At 44.6% G+C, this 23019-nt stretch overlaps 2 long non-coding RNA genes across 3 annotated transcripts in view; one reads left to right on the top strand and one right to left on the bottom strand.

The window, feature by feature from the left end:
- Positions 1–3847: 3847 nt before the first annotated feature.
- Positions 3848–12506, bottom strand: LOC141276228 (uncharacterized). 2 transcript variants are annotated; one of them, XR_012325479.1, is made up of 4 exons: positions 8501–12506; positions 6591–7608; positions 6300–6485; positions 3848–4580 (listed from the first exon to the last, which is right to left on the bottom strand). It is a non-coding gene; the product is annotated as an uncharacterized lncRNA (long non-coding RNA). The 2 variants fall into 2 exon arrangements; XR_012325478.1 differs by having other exon boundaries at positions 6591–12506.
- A 5229-nt stretch (positions 12507–17735) lies between these two features.
- Positions 17736–23019, top strand: part of LOC141276279 (uncharacterized) — a 28150-nt gene continuing 22866 nt past the window's right edge. The window contains exon 1 of the long non-coding RNA XR_012325552.1: positions 17736–17848. This is a non-coding gene — a long non-coding RNA (uncharacterized lncRNA). The remainder of the gene's footprint in view (positions 17849–23019) is intronic.

Below are 23019 nucleotides of genomic sequence, written 5' to 3'. Positions count from 1 at the left end.
CATTCTGAACATTTCCAGTTCTCCCCGATCCCCTTCCACTAGAGGAGCTGGGGCTGAGTCTTGCTGAGCATGAGATGACCGAGTCCATCTGATGACTCCTCCGCAGCCACACAGGCTGGTCCTGCCTGGTCCTTCACGTGAGCCCACCTGGCCTCACGGCAGCCTCCATCCTCTTTCCTGTACCAGAGCCTTGATTCCTGAGGAGCTGGTTTCATGCCACTCACAGTGGATCAGGGAGTCCGGCGGGCCTTTCTCTGGAACCACAGGTGTCCACTGAGAAGCGCACATCTGTCCAAGGAATGGGGTCAGGGGTCCCCCACTGAACAGCCTTCAGTGTTGGGATGGAAGGACAATAGGGGTTTAGATCGTAGGCCAGAGACATCAGGGGTTTCTTGGGTTTGCCCTCTGTGGCATCTGCTGGAGATGCAGAGAGCAGATGAGCTCCTGAGTCACGAGGCAGAGGAGAGGCCAGAGATGTGGTTATGCCCAGGCCTGGAGAACACACAGCAGATGAATGTCGCCCAGGCCTTGGTGAGAAGGCTGGCTGGGAGAAACTGGAGAAAATACCAGAGGCCCGGAGCCCAGTGGGCGCTGTGGCTTGAGAAACCGGAGCTGAGCTAGGATTTGCGTGGGTGCTGAAAAGGCAGAATCACTAACGGATTAAAAGAAAAACTCCATTTATTTTCTGAGTGGTCAGAGGAAAGTGTCTACTTACAGGCGTCCTGAAAAGCATAAAGATATGGAAGGGCAATGCTACAAGCAGCAGCTCGGGAACAATGGCAGGAATGGAAACAGAGATCTGAAGCCCAAAGGCCAAGAACTTTCAAACCAACACAGTTCTAGAAAATTCCAGCAATACAGGTGGTGGTCAAGCCAATGAGGGCAGGGGAAGCCCAAGAAATAGAAGATGGCAAGGACAACATCTCACACTGAGACAGGGATCTGCCCGTCCGTGTTTCAAAGATGATTTCGACATGTTGATTAAGAAGAATCTTACAGCCTGCCCCCTCCACAGTGAAAAAAAAAGAGCAGTTAAACAAATAAAAAGAGATACTTGTTCTATATATTAAGGAGTTGTATATGCACATAAGCTAATTGTTCATGAAATATGTCTATTAGTCAGTCACAGAGTTTAAAAAACTTCTTTATATTCAATTTCTTTTTTTTCAGAGTCCATTAAGGCAGGGGTCCCCAACCCCTGGGCCACAGACCGATAGCAGTCCGTGGCCTGTTAGGAACCGGGCCGCACAGCAGGAGGGGAGTGGTGGACGAGCCAGTGAACCTTCATCTGTACTTACAGCCTCTCCCCATCGCTCGCAGTACCACCTGAGCTCCACTTCCTGTCAGCATTATGGTGAGCTGTATAATTATTTCATTATATATTACAATGTAATAATAATAGAAATAAAGTGCACCATAAATGTAATGCGCTTGAATCGTCCCGAGACCGCATACCTCCCCCACCCCGGGTCCGTGTAGAAATCGTCTTCCATGAAACCTGTCCCTGGTGCCAAAAAGGTTGGGGACCGATACATGAAGGTACCTTAGGAACTGAAAAAGCAGAAAAACCAAGTTGCCTACAGTCGTTTTACTGTTAAATTCACCTAATTCCAAACACTTAATGATTAGGTAAGGATTAACCTCATCAGCCAATGAATCTTAGGCCCTAAACCACCAGTTACCCTACTAGAGCCCCATCAGGCCACATTCCTCACGTGGGTCTTTGAATTTCACAAGTTCATTAAAAAGAATGGAACATGTTGTATTGAGGCGTTCTCCTGATCAGTTTTGTTTGTTTGTTTGGGGAGGATCCCCTAATTGGTGAATGAGTCTTTCTAAGTAATTTGCATCCTAAAAACCTCTCAGCAAGAATGAGTCATAACATACAAATTGATCAACTGGACTCTATCAAAGTTAAAAACATCTTCAGAAGTCACCGTTAGAAAAAAGAAGACAAGGCACACACTAGAAGAGAATATCCTTCCTTAACCCATGTATCTCGTAGAGTGTTGGGATCTAGACTAGATAAGAGCTTCTGAAGGCTTAATAATATGCAAGCTTCTCAAGGCTCAATAATATGAGAAACATCTCAATAAAAAACATGGGCAGGAGATTTGAAAGAGCCTTCATCGCGTAAGATGTACAGATGGCAAATTAGCACATGAAAAGATGTTCAACGTCATCAGTCACTAGAGAAATACAAATCAAAACCGGGATGAGAGACTGGTACACACCCACTACGACGGCTACGAGAGCACAGCAGGTGCTGTCCAGGATGCAGAGCAACTCTGAGTCTCATACCCTGCTCTGGGGTACAAAGCGGTCCAGCTACTTTGGAAAACAATGTAACAGATGCTTCCGAAAGGAGATATCCACTATATATTACCCACCATCTGACTCCCAGGGTTTTATCTAGGAGAAATGAAAATATACATTCATAGAGAAGCCTGCCTGTGTTGAGTTTGAGGGGACAAAATACTCTGGGGCTGCAGATGTGTAGGGCTAAGACGAAGGTGTGCTGCTTTATTCGTAACTGACAAAATCTAGAAACAATCCAAACACCCGCCAACTGGTAAGTAAACAGACCGTGGGATACCTGAGCGATACTAGTCAAAGGTAGAAGAAATCGAGCTACTGATTCACATGACACGTGGAAGGCCCCCCGGCGGATTACTCGGAGTGAAAGAGGCCAGCCTCAAAGTGTACATACTCTGACCCCGTTTATATGAAACTTTGGAAAAGGCAGGACCATGGAGACATGAAATGAGGCAGTGGTTGCTAGGGACTGGGGTGGTGGATGTCGAAGTCGTCAGAGCGGGGGAAGACTGGCTACAGAGGGGATTAAGGGTGATGGACATGCTGCATACTTTGACTCTGGTGGGCGGTCCATGACTGCATGTGTCTATCACCCTTGATAATGGTGAAATGATACCTCAATAAATCTGACTTGAAACCAGACACACAAGGAAATAATGGGACCTTTTAATTAACCTTAGGAATTTTATTAGCTCCACTATTTTTGTGTGTTTAAGTGCTCATTTTCCAGACAAAACTCTAATTCGAAAAGATACATGCGCCCTTATGTTCATAGCAGCACTATTCACAACAGCCAAGACACAGAAACAATAGAAACACTATTCACAGACCTGAATGTCCATCGGCAGTTGAATGGATAAAGAAGATGTGGTCCATGTATACAATGGAATATTACTCAGCCATAAAAAAGAATGAAATAATGCCATTTGCAGCAACACGGATGGACCTAGAGATTATCGTACCGAAGTGAAGGAAGTCAGACAGAGAGAGGCAAATGCCCTATGATATCACTTACATGTGGAATCTAAAGTATGACACCAATGCACTTACCTACGAAACAGAAACAGACTCATAGACATAGAGAACAGACTTGTGGTTCCCAAGGGGGAGGAGGGTGGAGGGAGGGAGTGGGAATTTGGGGTCAGCAGATGCAAACTGGTGTATACAGAACGGACAAACAACAAGGTCCTACTGTATAGCACACGGAATTCTATTCAATATCCTGTGATAAGCCATAATGGAAAAGAATATAAAAAGGAGTGTATGTACCTGTATAACTGAATCACTTTGCTTTACAGCAGACATTAATGCAACACTGTAAACCTACCATATTTCAAGTAAAAAAAAAGAAATGGGCTGATTTTATGATAAGTTTATGCGGTTTCTCCCCAAATACATCTCTGTCAGGAGTGTGTTTCCTATTACCAACAAGACAATAGTCAACTCACCAAGTGACTTCCATTATGCAGTGCTCACTGCTGTGAATCTCAAGGGATATTTTCACCATTCCTTTGCAAATTGAAAGAATGACGTAAATGAAATGGCTTTGACAAGACAGAAGCCTTAAATAACTGGGGCTCTTATAAACGTTAGACTCTTTAAGGCCAGAAGCATTACAATTTTAAGGTTTATTGGCTTTTTTCCCCTTCTCACTAAGTTTTTGAGATTTAACACAACTTTATTCTGTTATTATTTCTGGAATTTGCTTTTATCTAGATAAACTACTTAAAAATTTTATAAAAGAGAGAACCTGTGTATAGCATTCTGCAGTTTACAGAGTGTTTTATATACATTGTCTACTAGATTTTCTCCAGCCCCTCCTATGGTAGGCCCAGCATCTTCCTATTCTAATTTTAATGCAGAGGAAACAGGAGTTAAGACTTCTCCCAGTTAACAAGAGGCTGGGCGGACGCTTGAACCCGGGTCCTTTCATGCTAAACCCCACATACTTGCCCCTTATTCTCTCTGGTCAAAGTTCGCGTTGTGTTATTGCACAAGCTCTGAGGGGAATAAAGACCTATCCTTATCCCAGATGACTTTGCGCAGAAATTACAATTCAGAGGAGTCTTCCTCTGATGTAGGCAAACTGAAGATCCGTCCCATTTGAATGTACAGGTTAACTGAAGTTTCGATGTCTGAGCGCAGGTATAATGAAGGGCTGGTAATTAAATGAGTGAACAAAAGTAAAACCTGTGAGCGTCTGGTTCCTGGGGAGGTCATCACACCACAAAGTGTTCATTGCTGTCATCGTGTGGAGCGCCAAACTGTCATCAGGAGAGGAAGAAAGACATCAAATCACCCAAGGCACTTTGTCCAGCGCTCTCAACAGAAGAGCTTTATAATACAGAGTGGCTATCATATCCCTTTCAGTTTCACTGCGTTGCTTTTATAAATAGGATGTGCTTCTCTATAAATAGCATAAAGGCAATATACTGTATAGGCCTTTGTGAAGTCGGGCTTAGAGAGAGCCGCGGGGCGCAGGACAGCATCCCTCCCGCTGTCTGGGCGTCATCCTAGCCGCAGGCACCTGTTCAGAGACACCTGGGCCAGCCACCGTGGCTGTCCCCAAGCCAGGAAATAAATGGAAACTCGAAAAACCCAATGCAGATGAGTGATCAGAATGATTGTCTAGCCCATATTTGGGTCACTAGATTTCCTACATCTTCCAGGCTCACCTTTTAGCTGGTCTACGGCCTCTCCCTCTCTCTCTCTCCCCTCCACCCGCTACCTCCTCTGTCTGAAGATTAAGCAACAAAAGATGTTTTCTGTAAACCAAAGTAGGAAGTACAGTTGGCCTGCTCCCTGGTTGATGTGCCCATGTGTAACTGTAGGATTTAATTTTGCTGTGCATTAATCAAACAACAATAAAAGCCATAAAAACCCCACTAAGGAGCATTTTAACTTAAGACCCCATGCTAAACACCCGGGGATCAGCTCACTGGCTTCTCCGCTGCCCCTGTAACGGGAATTAGATGGCAGGAGAAAGAAAGAAAAATCGAGTCACTTTTTCCTTTGCATAGAAAGGGAGAAAACATATCATAAATTAAGGGTAGTGGGAGTGAAATCAAGGCCAGAGGTAAACGTCGCGTAATTGTGTGAGCAGCTCTCCTTTTGGGCCCTGCCAGCTGCTGCTGCCCCTTCTTGCTGTGTTCAGATGAAAGCCATGATGGTAGACACGTGCAGACACACAAAAGAACCTATTTGGACTGGCGTGTCAGCTCATCTTTATCAAATGTTGCACAGGTATATTTGTTGCCATGCTTCATTACCCCAGAATGGCATGCCTGAAATGTTTGTCTCTTCTATAAACCCAATCGCTATCCCAGGCAGGCACATTTGACAGGGCAATAGACGGGTGTTTCTTTCACAGGCTTGGGTTTGTAAAGGCTGGACAATTAGGGAGGGTAAGGGAGAAAGAGAGAGAAGGGGGGAGAGGAAGGGAGAGAGGGAGAGATGGAGGGAGAGAGAGAGGAAGAGATTTGTTAAAAAAAATTAATGTGTGTGTCGTGTGTGTGTTTTCAAAGTCTTTCATAAATAAAGGAAACCTAAAACGCTGCATAAGGAACCTGGACTGTGTTTTTGAAAAGATCATTGCCCTGTGATCGGGAAGCATCTTGCTCAGCCAGCCAGGTGATAGATGGAAAAATATCAAGCTTTAAAAATAATTTCTGTGAGACAAAAGGAGACAGGGCAAGTGTCAGGGAAGAGTACTGTCATGGTGAATAAGACGGTCATCACGAGACTGAACTTTGGTTTCTGTTACACGTAAGACGCTTGCATCAAAATCCACCTCTTATCTTCCGGTGGCCTCCTGGAAAATCAATATTTTAATCCTGTGTGATATAGATTAAGTTCTTGGGAATTAGAATCGGGTAGGCCTATATTTTACTTTCCCCCCTTAGAGCAACTATGATAACGACTTTTGCAAATCAGAGAAGGAAGCATGAAGATTTGGGGACTCGGAGGTCCATCCGATTTCTGACCTTTTCTCTGGGGGTGCTGTCCCCATCGTGTCCCGCAAGATGACCCGTAGCTCCCAGGGAAGTAAGTCACCCGAGGCTGCACTGCGGGAGCTACGTCCTGGGCACAGGGAGCTGTTTTCCATCTGAGCTGATATTAACACAGCATTCTTGGCAGAACTATTATTAACCATGACCTTCACTTGTTACCTAGAAAAGAAGGGAAAACAATAATCGATGGGCAATTTCAACATGGGGGTTCCCAGAAAGAACAAAATAAACTATGTATTTTTTTTTGGTGGTGGTTTTATCAACCTCAGGGATGTCAGCTGATGCCTAGACGGAAATTTGCAGAACGCTTCTCACATCTGAGGCGGAGAGGACAGTAAATTCTGTAACACCTGATCTCATCGCGGAGCCAGATGAGTTTGGAATTCAGAATCCTAAGGCTGTCGAGGGCGGAACGGTGCACGGTGTGTGCGAAAGAGCACCCGGGAGGAGTTGGAGGTGACTCCAGAGTCAGACACACGGATCTAGATGCCGCCAAACGAGGTGTGTTCGCTCTCTGTGGTTTAAACAGAAACTGTAAAGAGTCTCACGTCAGTTAAGCTTAGATCAGATTCTGTCGTGAAAGGAGCTTCGAAAATATTTTCGGTTTTCCAGTCTTTTGGGATTTTGTAACTGCCGAACAGGGACTGCACATCTGCTCTCTTTTCCATACAGAAGCCCACTCTGCTGTCACTAAGGAGATGTGGCCTCACACGGAAGTGCTACACCCGGCCAGGCCCTTCAGAGGCTGGCAGGTGGCATTGTCCCCGCAGCACTGCGCAATCACGTGACCTCCATAGAGGCTAGGACGCTAGAAGAAGGTGGAGCTTGGCTGCCAGCTGGGGACGCCCCAAAGGACTGTGCTCCATGGCCCCTGCATCCACTGGCCGTCAGCTGCTTCTCTCGCTACGTTAAAGTTAAAGGCCTCCAGCTGCCCCGGGGGAGAAACCTGCCTTTGGCCTGCCCTGGCATTGGGTGCTTCAGTGCCGGCCTCTCTCTCTTCCTGGTCTCCAAGGCCCGTCCGCCTCTTGCGTGTAAGTGACCACCACCCCGAAGTCCCTTAAACACCCAGGGTGCGTGTCACGCTGGCCGTCGACTCTTACGACTCCTGCCCCTACAGTGAGGTTTCCACGTGGACCTCCAGTTCCTCTGCGAGCCAGGCAGCCCCTCGAACTCTGGCTGTGTTGCCTCTCGTTTGCACGGCCTCAGAGAGGTCACTCCATCACTCCTGCCCTCGGTCTTATCGTCCATACGCTCCCTTTGAGCTTTAGTGGCCTTTTCCAACCTGGAAAAAAAAGGTATGTTATTATTTTCCTTTCTCAAGAATTGAGAAAGGCCAAATCTGTGTGTGTGTGTGTGTGTGTGTGCGTGTGTGTGTGTGTGTGTAACTCCCCTACAGTGGGAGAGGAACACATTTTTGTAACTTATGAGCCAATCCGGATGGCAGCCCAAGTTTAAACTGGGCTTCCCATTAAAACTTTGTAACAGAGTCTATTCATGGCCCAGCAAAGGAACGCACACACCACCCAGAACCTGGGAGTGTACAGGCCATGAAGGCTGCGCCACAAGGAATGTGTGACAGCCTCCTTTGGGGAACATAATTAAATATAGTTTCACAACAAAATTTTCTCTAGAAGAATTCTCTTTGTGGGCAGCGTTTCAAGGTTTCCTTAGGCTAAATTAATTAAACGTTGTACGCTAGAGGCTGACACAGAAAGAAAAAGTGCAGGTATTTAGTAGAGATTTGTGGTGGTAGATTCCGATGCTCAGAAAATGAAAGTTCTGTGGTTATTTGCAAGTTATCTGTATTTACAAGAAACAAAGTGAAAAACGAATTTCAGGTCTTGGAATATTTCTGTCCAGGAGACACCTGCACTGAGGGCAGCGGTGCGGGGATTGCCTGGGAATCTTGATCCGACTCTCGCAGCCCTGGCTGGGGTGTGGGTAGCTCACCTCTCAGTGGCCCCATCCACTGACCTCTCCTGGTCAGTGAAGCGAGATGCCTTCTTTTGGCTTCTGACGGCACCCTTCCCCTCCCAGGGCTGTTTGGTCCTGCCCTGACCCCAACTCACCACTTCTTCCTTCCTTCCCCAGTGACTTGGCCCTGTGAACTCGGAGGGGAAACAAGGGAGGAAATAGAGGGCCTGTTATTTCATCAAAGCAGAAAAAAGCAACACCTTGGAGGTGAGTGATGGATATTGTTATGCGTGAGGTGTAGCTCCCGGCAGGTGAGCCCTGTGTTAATGAGGCGCCACCTCCCGCTTCCTGGCAGATGACTGTCATTGTTCAAAGGTGCGTCCGCGTGATTGATGGCTGGGTCACCCTGCCCCGCAGTCGCAGTCAGAGGCGCTGTCTTCCTTCTTCTGCTGATGTCTCTGATCTGCTGACCCCAGGATGACCCAGGAGAGGTGGAGCTGAAATTAACATGTCATTTTCTCTAGTTAAATTAAAAAAAGGGGAAGTGGGGGCAGAAAGGAGGGAGAGAAACTTCAAAACAGAGCAAGTATGTAGCTCAACACAGAAATGTCGGTCCTGCAGAAAGTCCCAGCGGTGTTTGAGGCTAATAGCGCCGCTAATAAAGATTGAAAACATATGTTAATGCTCACGTATGTCATGTCAGTTTAGCCCAGATAAAAAAGATACTCCGCGTCTCCTCTGAGCGCGGAAAAGAAGATGCTACAGCAGCTCTTGAACAGCTGTGCGCCCTCATCGGGGGGGGGGGGGGGTCCCCGCGGGAGCTACCCTGGACCTTCCTTCGATGTTATGGAGAGCCTATCTTGCCAATCACTGTTCTGCCTTTACCAAAATCTGTTGTAAAAAGTGTTTTCAGATCGCTGCCCAGTGTGGTGAGGACGGTTTTCTTTGCAGCTCAGGAGCAGATGTCGTGTGTTTTCACTTTGTGCGCCAGGAGGCTCAGAGATTTGGAAAGAGAAAAAAAAAAAAAAGTGTTTTCACGTTCACACTACATTCGAAATGTAGCCAATCAGAGACTCCTGGAGCTGGGAAGTTCAAATCATTTCATTTTGCTTTTGGGCTTATCATCCTCCTTCATGAGAAACCGTGTGAGGTTGTCTGACTTATGCAGCTAGTGAATAACAAGTTAGTAGCAAAGCTGGATGAAACCAATTTCTTCTAACGCTTCCTCCTTGATTTTTTTTTGGAAAAGAGACTCGAAATGGTCTTTTCCCCCCCTTCCCAATTAGTCTTTTTTTTTTTTTCTCAAACTTTCACACAATGATAACTGTTTTTTTAAATTTTGACATATACCCTTACGGGGCAGCTAGCTTGACATAGTAATAAGTGGGTGATTTGCGTACTTCAAAAGTAAGGAGAATGCTGTGATTTCATTATGTCTTTAGCCATTTTGAACATTTTTATATGACCTTTATAAGGTCTTGACTTGGGAATCTATCTAAGATTGTTAAGGGTTATCTGACCATTATCTGTTCCATCTCAGTATTAGTAGCTGAACGTGACACTTGATTTTAGTAGGTAAGAAGGGGGCAGACACATCCATCAGAAAAACCTCCCCGTCTTTGTACAGCCAGGCAGATGACAAGATAAACACTCAAAAATGGATCCACAGACTACACACTATTAAGAAGAAGAGATGAAGCAATGTTACTATGTTGTGAATAAACTTGTTTACCCCACGTGTAGGAGAAAGGCGACGGCAGATTTCAGTAGGCTTATCATGGTAATATTCCACCACTGATCTCTCTCTCTAAAGTGGTTCCTTCGTGGGGAGTTACATAATTTTTGGGACTGAGCAATTTATCAGATCATGTCCCTCTGCAGGTGAGAACTTCTCAAAACGGGCATCACAGCGTTCAAGTTGTTTGGCTCTGATTTGCGTTGGGACCCTTAGATCTTGCCTTACAGTTATTTTGGATTTTCTGAGACAGTTCTGAATACAGGCAATTTAAATGTATCCACTAAAGCGATTCACTAACCGTATAATGAAATGATGAATATTTATATAACTTAGTTCATAACTTAGAAAAAGTCCATCGTTAGACTTGGTATTCCAAGATTTGGTTCAGAAATGGTCACGATGATTCTATAATAAATGGACAAACTGTATCGTCCTCAGCAGGGAATTTGTCAGGGTTCCCCTTGTGTCCGAGAATCATTTATGGTTGGGACTTCAAGGAGATCAAGTGGGTTCTCATTTGCGCTGATTTCAGGAAGCACTGAATAAATACGTATTGAGAATCTCCTGTGTCCTGGGCACAGTCCAGCCACATCTAGGTTTAGGTGGGCAGAAAACCTCCCCGATGTAAACAAAGATGGGTATATGCCAGTTAAATCCGGTTGCCTGCGTTTCTGTGTGTTACAGCTGATGGGTGGCAGGATGTGGTCAAAACTGCCCGGGTCTGGAAAAGCTACCGGTGGGGCCTTCCTTTCCTGGTCTGTAGGCAGCCCATCTACAATGTCAGGGAGTGGGATTGATAATTCTCAGAGTCTCGGACCACAGTTTATAATTCTGCTCTGTCCAACACGCATCATTCTGCCCTACCTTCAAAGACTCCAAGGAGAAATCTGTAATTAATGAGCCACTGAAGGATTTTTTTTCTTCCTTTTGGGTTAGAAATACAATCAAAGGTCTGAACGCTCAAATTAGTAGCGGATGCTGGGAGTGGTAACGGTGGTACTCATGAGTGCGTAATGGATTTGCGTTTGGGCTGGAAGCTGACTTCTTTTTCGTTTCTGGGACAAGCCACTTAATCCCATTTGGGTTAAAAAGCAGCGGCCAGTGAGGAGAGGACGGGGGCTGGGTGACAATGGGAATCAGGCTATCGTCCTGACGGCCCAGCCTTGCTGGTTCAGGCTGCTTCTTGACCTACAGGCTCAGAGGAGGAACCTCCAGATAGGAGAGAATGAATCTGTCAGATCCGTTTTTCTTCTTTTTCTTGAGAGTGAATTTATTTTTCATGTTTTGAAAGGAGTTTGTGACCATGTTGCCACAAGGTCCTTTTTCTCCTGGAATCACATTTCCATTTTCGTTTCTAACAAAGCACATATTTGGGTCCCAGTATCTCATTGGTTCATCTCTCTCTGTCCTAACAATCCTCTGCATTTCACACTTTATGCCAAAGAAAGAAATGTTGTGAATGCAGCTCGTAATGATGATGGATTACAATGTGAGGCATTGTGGCCGGTGAGTTGGCCACATTACCCGAGCCTGCCATCCTGCTGACTTGGGTCTGAATTATGGAGAAGATGAATTTTGGAATCTTTTCTGCTGCTAGGACAATGAATAAGCTTTGCTAGTAGACGGTAGAAACGTTGGGGGACACAGGGATTGTGTAGCCTCAGAAATACAGCAAAATGGGGTCTGGCTAGACTTTGGCCGACATCCAGGAGCCCAGAGGTACAAAACACAGAAGGGAAGATGGACGAGGCCCCGGGATCCGTCCTGCAGACTCTGAGGCCCCCTCCTATCTTCTCCTTCCCTGTCTGGACCGCTGACCTCTGGCCAAGGGAAGGTCAGGGTCTGGCTGGGAAGTACACATGGTCACTTCAGGTCAACTTCCAGTGACTCCTGGCAACTTTTTTTCCTCCCCAGTTACTTTACTCACCTTGTAACTTTAAAACCTTGTCAGTCCATTAAGGATCGCCTTCCCTGAACCAGATCTTTCCGCACAGAACTGATTAGGGAGAATAGTTTGACGCCCTGACGTGTGCACCCCAGTCTGCTCGCCTCGGAGCATCTGAGGTCCCCTGACCTCTCGCGGTGAACTCCCTTCCCTCTGGTCTGTGCTCCGCTCTTCCCCCCATCCCCTGGGGGCTACTGCTCCAGCAGTAATGTCTCCGGCTCTTCTTTCTGTGGTTTTCGATTTCTCATCCTCCATCGGCTCTGTCCTCTCAGCATTTACGTTCCTCAGATTGTTCCCCTCCTGTCAAACCCTCCCTTAGCCCCATTTCTCTGGTCTTTACTGCTACCAAGACCCCAACTCACTGCCTATCCGTCCCCAGCCCCCCACCCCACAAGGCAGGGAGGGTGACTTTGTCCTGACCAGCCCCTGTGTTCTCTACCCACCAGACCTCTGCGGGTTTGCTGTGCTTGACCAGCCTGGCTTCCTTGTGAGCCTTATCCTGGATTTTTCCTACTCCCTGCCTGTTTCTTCTCACTCATTAGGCCTTTTCCCCCACCTCTGTTTTTCATATATTGCTGTTCTACACGGCTTTACCTTTTCCTCCCTCCCTCCCCTCCCTCCCCTCCCTCCCCCTCCCTCCCACCTCTCTTTCCACCCCCTCTTTCTTTCTCTATTCCCCAGAAGTTTCTTTGCAGTCAGCCTTATTAAGGCTGAAGCCTCCTAAATCTGAACCTCTAACCCTGAATGCTCATCTGAAACCCAGAACTACATCCCCTGGTTGCCTGTGGGACATTCTCTTCTGGACCAACTTACTCCTTCTTCGCTTGACTCATTGGTCTGAGCAGTGTTTACTGAAGGTCTCTGTGCCAGGTGCTGGGCCAGGCCCTGGAGAAACAATAGTGAAAAATTCAGTCTCTGCCCGCAGGCAGTGTGTTGTTTAGCGGCTGGATTCCGACAAGAAAGCAAGAATTTCTAATATATTCTCACGTGGCTGTGATGGTGGTATGACCGTATGTCATGGCAGCAGTTTACGATGTGGAGGGAGAGCTGTGCTGAGTCTTCTAACACATGAGGGTCCGTTTGCTTAGGTCTTCTATGACTTTCATCTGTGCGTGTAAATTTTCAATATATGGATCCTGAATATGTTTTGTTAAGTATATAAGTAAGAATTTCATTTTCTTTGGAGTGATTGCAAATAATACTATTTAAAATTTTGATTTCCCTAGTTCATGGTTAATATATCCAAATGGAATTGGCTTTTGTGTGTTAATCTTGTTTCTGCAAACTTGCTGAACTCACCTTCTAGTTCTGAGAGTTTTCTTGCAGATTCTTTGGGATTTTATCTGCAAATAAGGATAGTTTGATTTCCTCCTTTCCAATCTATTTTATTTTTATTTATTGTTTTCTTGCCTTATTGCAGTTCCTGGAACTTCCAGGAAGATGCTGAATAAGAGAGAATGGATTTTCTTGCCTTGTTCCTGATCTCAGGAGAATAACACTGAGTCTTTCATCACTAAGTATAATGTTAGATGTAGGTTTTTTGGAGAAGTTCTTTATTAAGTTGAGGAAGTATCCTTGTATTCCTAGTTTTATGACAGTTTTTTAAAAAAATTATGAATGATTCCATACGGACAGAGAACATACTCTGCATTATTTCAGTTTTTAAAGGTTTGTTTTATGGTCCAGAATATCAACATATGGTCTTTTTTTCTTGGTAACTGTTCCACGGGTGCTTAGCAACTGTCCCCTCACCCCCCAAATAAATATTCTACTGCTGTTGGGTAGAGTGTCCTCTATATGTTCTATTGGTTGCTTGTATTGCTCAGATGTACACCTGGGCTGCTTTTCAGTCTAGTCGTTTTATCGTTCACATAGAATGTGGTGTTGAAGCCCTCAAGGCTTTGCTTCATATATTTGGAGGTTCTGTTGTTTGGTCCCTACACATGTGGGATTGTATACTTTCCTGGTGGATGGATCATTTTAACATTATATAATGTCCCTTTTTTGTCTCCAGTAATTTTCTTTGCTCTGAAGTCTACTTTATCTGATATTGATATTGCTACTCCAGCTTTTTGTGAATAAACATTTGCATGATATATCGTTTTCCAACCTTTTACTTTCAATCTATCTATGTGTTTGAATTTGAAATGACTTTCTTTTAAGCAGCATATAGTGGGTCCTGTTCTTTTCATGTATTGTATCAGTCTCTGCTTTTTACTCTATGTATTTACACCATTTACACCTAAAGTGGTTATTGATATGATGAGACTTAGGTCTGCCGTTTTATTGTTTGTTTTCTGTATGTTTCCTTTGCTTCTTGTTTCTCTACTCCTATTTTCTTGCCTTCCTGTGGGTCACTTGAACATGTTTTAGGATTCCACCTTGATTTGTTTATTGTATTTTTGAGTGTATCTCTTTGTGTAGTTTTCTTGGTGTTTGCTCTGGTGTTACAATTACACACGTGACTCATCATGGTCTACTGGTGGCAACATTTTACCACTTTGAGTGAAGTGTGTACACCTTGCTTCCACTTAGGTCCCTTAACCTGCTCTACTCTTAAATATGACTTTATTGAGTGTGTTATCTCTTTCTTTCAACCATGACATATTATTTAGAAAATTCATAAGGAAAAGAATAATTGATTATATACTCTCATACTTCTACTCTTTCCTTTGCTCTTTTTTCTTTTCTGATGCTACAAAATGTCTTCATTTTTTCATTTTCTTTACATTTGGAGGACTAACTTTAAGCATGCTTTAAGAGCTGGTCTGCTAGTCAGAAATTCTTTTCTTTTTTCCTTTCATCTAAGAGTGTTTTTACTTCTCCATCATCCCTGAAGGATAGCTTTACTGGTTGACAGTTCTCCTCTTTTAGCACTTGAAAACTGTTGTGGCACGTCCTTCTGCCCTCCGTGATTTCTACTGAGGAATCTGTTGTCACTTGAATTCATGTTCCCCTAAAGGTAATGTATCATTTTTCTCTAAATGCCTTCATGAGTTTTTCTGTCCTTAGTTTTCAGCAGTTTAATTATGATATGACTTACCATAAATTTCTTGGGGGTTATTGTATTTGAGTTTTATTCAATTTGCTGAATCTATAGGTTTAAGGTGTTCACCAAGTTTGAGAAGTTTTCATCCATTATTCCCTCAGATACTCTTTGGCTCCACAGTTTTTCTCCTCACCTTCTGAGAGGATCTGATATGAATGTTTGGTCTTTTGTTATTGACCCCAGGTCTCTGAGCCTTGGTTCATTTTTTTGGTAGCTCTCTGTTGTTCAGTCTGGGTACGTTTTATTGATCTGGCCTTCTGTTCCTCGATTCCATCTTCTGGCTTCTCCATTACACTGTTGGACACTCTACTATTTAAAAAATTTCTAGTATTGTATTTTTCAGTTCTATTATTTCCATTTGGTTTTTTTTTATGACTTCTATGTCTTTGCTGGTATTTCTCTGCTTTTTCATTTGTTTCAAGATATAGCATAATTGTTTACTGAAGCGTTTTTATAATGGATGCTCTAAAATTCTCGTCAAATAATTCTAACATCTGATTCGTCTTAGTGTTAACGTCAGTTGATGGACTTTTCTCATTCAACTTGTGATTTTCTGATTCTTGGTATTATGGGAGATTTTAAAAATTATATCCTGGACATTTTGAGTATTATGTTGGGAGTCTCTGGGATCTTTTAAGTATTTTATTTTCGAAGGCAGTCACTCTATTTAAGCTTTGCCTGTAGATCCTAGTCTAGCTTTCTAGGCTGTGGTTCCAAAAACACTCAAAATTTTCAGACCCTTTGTGGTACCAGTTTGATCTGCTTGGCTTACCCTGTGCTGCTGGTGTTCAGACTGGTTCCTACTGGTGCTGCCTGAGAGGGTACCAGGAGATTCCCCAGGCTGGGCCACCTGGGGGATCTAGGTAGGCGAGGAGAGTCTCTGACCTGCAGGGGTAAAGAGGTTTCCCATACCTGGGCACTTTATGATGGAAGCCCCCTGGCTCATGCTGCCCCGTGCCTCTTGGGGGAGAGGGCTTTGAGGTGAATGAGAGCACATGCCATAAAAAATGAGATAAGGAAATGAACAAAGGCAATGTGGTTATGATGGAGAAGGTGGGTTGGAAGCCAGATGGATGAGCAAACACCAAGAGACAAAGAAAGAGGAAGTTAGGTGAACTGCTGGGTTTCCATTAACTAGGATGGTCAGTGCTGATAGTACATGGTTGGGAGTCAGATGTAAAGCGGTCAGTCCAGTACTGGGCATATTAAATTTAAGGATCTTTAGAACATATTTTTAAATCTCTTGAAGTTAAGAACTCTAAGTTGCTACCTCAGGTTTGGGTGGAGAAAGGCAGCGTTGGTGTAGACATAGCGTCAGGGGTAGAGAGGTTGAGGACTCGAGACTGTGAATGTGGAGCCATTCACGTTGTGGATAAAACAAAGCAGAAGAGACACATGAACCGAACAGCAGCATAGAATCGTCAACAACACACGCGTTTGACTCTGGTTGACCTACTGAGTTAGGGGAGTGAATGTTATTGGAATACAGGAAAATTAAAGACATTCAGGTTTGTTCAAGATTACGTAGTTCACGTAAAATATTCAGATATGGTCAGGAGTACATGTAATTTTTGTGTAAGTAAATATATGGTAGATTATTTTTAACAATGCCAGGGTTTTGTATTGTCTCTTGTACAAGCTTTATGACAACAACCACACATTCTAACCATGAACGTGGAATACATGAGGCTGCACAGATCTCTTTTAGGTTTGACCTCCTTGCACTGAGCTTATAGCCAATCCTTTCCAGAGCATAGTTCATTTTAGTGAACCCTGTTCTGACATTGATACCCATCATAACATTGGTAATCATAACGTTAATTCTCCTGGAAGTTCCTTTGAATTAAATTAACTCACATACAATTTAAATGTTGAAAAAAAATAATGACTTTCTTTAAAAAACATAAATATTGCCACTAAATATAATGACCTAAGGCCTCAAAATTAAAATTCTGTTAATATCAGTAAAGGTAAAGGTGAAATACAAGACGTTTCTGGAGAGAGACGTACTGATACAAAATGATAGTCCTAAAAATCTTAATATATCTAGTTCCCATAATAATACTTCTAAGAGCTTATTCTGAGGCATGATTCAGAGAGCATTTTACAAAAAATTAGTGGTAACTTACTTGATCGATAGGAAACTCTGTCCATAGGTTTCTGTGGAGAAGATCTTGAATTCAGTAGAAATGCTCTGCTCCTCATGTGTCTGTCTGAGTCTCTCTCACGATCTTACTGAACACAGGAGGACCAGAGACACAGGAGGGCTGGAGGTGTAGGAGGACCAGAGAGCAGGTTGTCAACGCACGTGGTCTTGACACGGGGGTGGGGGAGTTGTGTTGGGAAGTTCACAGCGCCTCACTTTGGGGAGTCCCTCAATCCCTCCTCCTTTCTCTTTCCCTCCCGTCCTTTCCCCTCTCCATTCCTCCTTGTAAGGGTTTAAAAGGAGGAGTGGAGAGGGGTGGAAAAACATTTAACAACACGTCTTGATTTTGAGGAGGATGCAGATGTGAACCAGTGGTCATAAATTAATGAGGCCCCATCTTAAGAGCTCTGACTACCATACTGGGCATAGTTTTACACTTCTGGGGATTTGCATTAAGGAGTGTTTAATCCTGGTGAAGCCACTGCCTTAACAACACAAAAAGTCCCTTAGACTCACTTGGCTCAATGTTTCAGGAAATAAGGATTTGCCAGGCCTAGTGAGCACACACCCGGGGAAATGTGCAAGCTATTATAATTTTCCTGAGATGGGAAGGATCCCACAGCCTTGCCAAGTTATCTGCTGTAAGACACAACAACCATCTAGAAGGTTGAGTTCTGCAGAGAACATGCAAAGTGCTGACACGGGCACAGGGAAGCTGCATCTGAAAAAGGTAGCAATGTGGTTATGCTATTTGGGGGTGACGGGTAGGTAAAGAATTCGGGCTGAGCCCAGCTGCTGAAGGAGGTCTCTCTCTCTCTGTCTCTGTCTCTCTCTCACTTTTTTTTCCTTGAAAGTAAGTAGGCTGCTGAATCCATTCAGTTGTGTCAAATTATTTTTTAAATAAAAAGCTGCAACATCTGAATTCAACTCAGAAAAGCCTGGCAATTCAGGGGGACGGCAGGAAATCCTGCGTGAGCCTCGGCCTCTGCTCGGGGCACCGTGCCAGGAAGAACAGCTCCTGAGAGCCGGGATAGAACACTTCTTGGATTTTGTAACCTTGCCTCTGATCTTGGCTGCTTTAGGAAATTGTACTTTAAACCCCTTGGGGCAAGATGGCGGGAAATTGCTAGGCTGACTACGCTGAAGGCGGGGTAGAACTCTCAGTACCCGGATGTAGAAGCTATTTTGACTTGAATTCGGGCAACTTCAAAGAGATTGTCAAGACGGACCCACCAAAGAGGCTACTTACACGAATGTGGCTCGCCTGGACACAGGGCGTCAAAGAAAGCCTTGTCCATCTACAGGGTAGTAAGTCTCTCTTGTAGGACCCGACGTGCTCCCTCCTCTCGACACATTCGTAAAGCACCAGCACTTCTCTTCTGAGGGTAGTAACAGTAACACTGTCACAACTTTGAAATACACAGAATGTACGACAGAGAAATGAAAGTCATCATACCCCAGCTTGTCGATTGAAAAGCGGTATTTCGTTATTTTTTTCCTTCTCTGATGATGAAGCTCATTTTTTTCATAAGTTGACTAGATGCTCGTTTTGCATGTATGTGTGAGAATTGTCTGTGAATATAGTTCTCTATTGCATTCTGTATTCGTCTTTTCGTTATTAGTCTGTAATAGGTTTAAATATTAAGAATATTCTCTGGGTTGGCCACGCGTGTTGCCTTTGTGTGTGCACACACACACAGAGATACTTCTTTTTTCCCTAAAGGGGTGATCTTATTTTTAGACTTATTTAAAGAATGGGAGCATTGGTTTGAAGGAGCTGGGTCTGTAAAGAGGAGCGCATTATGTGTGAGTCATTGACCATCACAAGTGTGGATCTCCAGAGATCCGTTAAGTGCTGGAGAGACAGAGCCGCATTCTGGGTCTCGGGTAACCGCCGTTCCTGTCTCTCCAGGATGTCGGGGATTCCTTATCCAGGGGCGGCTGTTAAGGCTTTCTGAAGCTTACTGTTTTTATTGTTATCTGGACTGTGGATCCCTGGTCTACACTCTCCACTTGACCCCATTCAGATGCACATTCGTCCCAACTGTTCTTTGGAATTAGAACAAGTGGGTTTTGGCATCTAACAGGCTTGGGTGCCAGTGGCCTCGTCGCTTAGCGAGGGATATTCGCCTGACTCCTCAAGGCCACAAGAGTGATGAAAAATGCTGATCTCACAGGACTGATGTCAGGATACATATATGTATACAAACAGGTGTGCATACATACACACAGTACACATACACACACACAGATTCCCATATATACACATACATATACATCACACACACAATACACACACACATATATCACACATATACACACACATATATAGACTTACATGTGTATACACACATACATATATACACACATGCACACACATACATCTAGACACACACATACATCACACATATACACAAAATTCACACACGTATGTATCCATACACATTTATGCACATATAAACTTATACATAAATACATAGATACACACACATACACATGCACACACACATATGAGAGAGAGGACACCTACACACAGTAGGTCTGCAAGTGGAGAAGGTTAGCACAGCATCATGCAATCCGAGAGGGCAACTGAACAGCATCCTGATTACATATGATACAAAATCTAATTCTCGTGTGCTGTTCTTTCACTTATAACAACAGCATTGTGGGCTGTAGAGACAGGATTCAAAGAACAGGCAGGACAGGATGCCCAGCAATGCTCTGAGCCGCACTTCATAGCAGGTGGTGTCAGCAATGCTGGTGAAGTGCAGTAGATCAGGGCACTGCTCAGGTTACAACCATTTCAGGAGGGCGACCGGATGCTGTGAATGAAGCGTGTTTTAGAAGAGGGAAACGCAGAGCTGCCTGCTGGACTGTTAACTCTTGCCCAGTCTCCATGTGTTTGCGATACGAAGTTTGAAACCACAGGGGAGCTAACAGCGAGGCTCGTAATACCCACACTAGTGCTTCGGGACATGTAGAGAGACACAATTTCCACATACATTTTAAGCCTAGAAAATACCTTTAAAATCCTTTCAGATGGGAGTTAAAGCGCTTTCCGTTTCCTCAGGTCGAGTGTTGGGGGTGTACTTTAACAAGTGTCAGTGCCCACCCCTCACCACTGACCAGCGACCTGGACTCTGCCCTGAGCATCTGCTTAGCCCTCTGCCTGTCCCCAGCTCTAGCATCCTTGTTCCCGTTCTAGAAGGAGTTCAGAGGAGTCTAGGGCCTTGGCTCAGGGCCTCGGTGTCACGTCTAGGCTCAAGGTGGATTCTGCTCTTATCTTGAACACTTAGTTTAGTATTTGGGCGTTTGGCTTGGTCCGGGGGTCCTATACCTGCAGGGAGGCATGTGTGAACCTGTGCGGCCTCTTCTAGCCCGACACCTTTGTACAGCCCCTCTGTTAGAAACGTTCCCCCACCCCTACCTTGCTTCTGTGTGAACTTGCCCTTCTCAGCGACCCAGGGCATTCCAGGCACCGGCTCTGAATCTGGGCACCTCGGGATGGTCCCTTCCAGTTGGCAAGCTGTCTGCTTGGAAAGGCCAGGTCTCTGCCAGTGACCATGTGGTGTGAAGAGCTGTGACAGGGAGTGAGGTCTGTGCATTTCCAGGGCCAGGTTTTCCATCCCACAAAATGACTTTCCAAACCAAGGGATGCTAGAAACGCACGGATCACTGCACAGTAAGAATTCTCGTTCTGCTCTTGTGTCAAACCCACCAGGAGCCGATGTCCAGCCTGTGTTGAGCCGTCTCCTTGGTCCTGCTCAGCTCACAGGCATATCCTCCCCCGAGATCATAGCCCTTTTCTCTCAGCCCTATTAACACGTCTTCTATAGACAATTTATATTTTCAATCTGTTTTCACTTCAGAGTCCTTCTCAAAATCTGTTTTCACTTCAGTTTCTTCCTTAGTTTCAATACCTTCACCCTTTCCTACGGAACCTCCTGTATCTCTCCCAGATGACAGGCCATGGCGAAATGGTACCTGCCTCTGACCCACCTTGAATCCCACCACACTCCATCCCCCATTAAACACCAACATGAAAAAGTAGTTCTTTAGATGAGGAACCTCACAATGACGCAGTCAGCTCACAAATGAGCTTGTGTTGTGGGGGGAGGGACCAGGGGATTGTTAATAGCAGGACCCAAGGATGGAACTGGGGCTAGACTTGGAGAAGAAGTGGCCAGAGGATAAGGGTCAGTGTGTATCCATTTGCTGGGCATTGAGGAGTATCTGACTTAGCATGAGCTATGCGTCTTGAAGGTGATCCAGTAACTCCCTGGCTGATTCCTTTACGGAGCATCACGTGGTGACTACAGCACAGGCTCTAGAGACTGACGTCCTGGTCCAAGCCCCAGCGCTGCCAGGCAGAACCTGCATCCCTGGGTACATGAAACCCTTTTGCTTCAGTTTACGCATCTGTAAAATGGGGATAAGAGCAGCTATCTTATAAGATTTGGGGATGAATACATGAATTCATCCATGAAAAGTACTTAGAACAGTTCCTGGCATCCTGTAGTGTTCGATAAACACTAGCAATAATACATTTATTAGCAATGGTAACAATTGTTATTCTATTGTGAAGCAAGTCCCATGGAATAGTTGAGGTGAGAATGGATGGGAATGTAATGGGCTGGCGGCAGGTATGGCCCTTCCCAGCTTTACACGTACCGGACTATGAAATCCTTTATTACATTCGAGCTACTCTACTCACCAGTGAGTTTATGATCGTGAGTGTAACTGCACGGATTAACACAGACTGAAGGAAAAGCAGTCCTTGGCTTTCAGAAATGTCCAGTTTTATGTCAGCAACTTCAGAATCACTTTACCCCGTTGATTGAGCTCACATGGCCTCTTTCTACATGCATGACAGGATAAGAGGGAAAATATTAAATTATTTTCCCCCATTTTTTTTTTTTTTTGCTTCTTTTCCCCTCAGTAATCTGATAAGTTGATGTGTGGGATGAAAGTATGTTCTCTGTGCCTGGATTTCCCATTGTCCGTCTGCCGCCGCCCCCTTATCTGCACTGGTTCCTCTACAGAACTAATGACTTGAGCTACTACGGACACCCCTTCATTTGTCTGTTTGGCTGAGACATAGATTTGCAAGGTTTCTAATACTGACCCCAAGACTTCAGAGGAGTAGTTTCATAAAACTATGCCCTTAGTTCTTTGGCTTGAATGTAAAGGCTATCTGTCAACTCAGTTGACAGATGACCAGATGTATGATTGATTTATTTAAAGCCACTAGAATGTAGGGCTCATAAAGGAGAGTGGCTGTGAAGTACTTACAACATTGCCTAGGAAGTCGCACTCCGGCCAGTGAGGGAGCAGAATCTGTTCCTTACAGAATCCTCACTGGGAGCAGCTCAGACAACGGGTGCGTTTACTGAGCCCTGCTCTATGCCAAACGCTTACACTCATGATCTCACTGCAGGCTTACCACAGCCGGGGGAGATGATATTATTTTCTGTTTTACAGTCGAGAAAAGTGAGGTTCAAAAGAAGTGAAATGGCTTTCCCCAAATCAAAGAGCGAATAAGTGGCAGAGCTGGGATGGGTGGCCTGTTCCATCATCAGTCGATAATTTGGTAAATCGTTATTGACGGAAAAGCACATGATAGAACAGGCTTGGCTCTGTGTGATTTAGAGCCTGGGCTCTTAATCATTCATTTTAGTTTGTTATATACTACAGGGACTTGGAAGTGGTGGCCAATGGGTTTCCTCAAACGAAATCTGGGTAAATACACAGTGAATTCCAAAATATTGGGTTGGCCAAAAAGTTCAATCGGGTTTTTCCATACATACGAACCTGAATAAACTTTTTGACCGACCCAATAATTATTGTGTTTCGAATAGTTTACACAGACCTCTTACAGTTACAGAAAGTAGCCAATTTCAG

Source organism: Tursiops truncatus, chromosome 13 (genome assembly GCF_011762595.2).
Source record: "Tursiops truncatus isolate mTurTru1 chromosome 13, mTurTru1.mat.Y, whole genome shotgun sequence".
Classification (NCBI taxonomy): Eukaryota; Metazoa; Chordata; class Mammalia; order Artiodactyla; family Delphinidae; genus Tursiops; species Tursiops truncatus.
The sequence above is the reverse complement of the archived record's forward strand: the minus strand, read 5'-3'. Positions and strand labels throughout refer to the sequence as shown.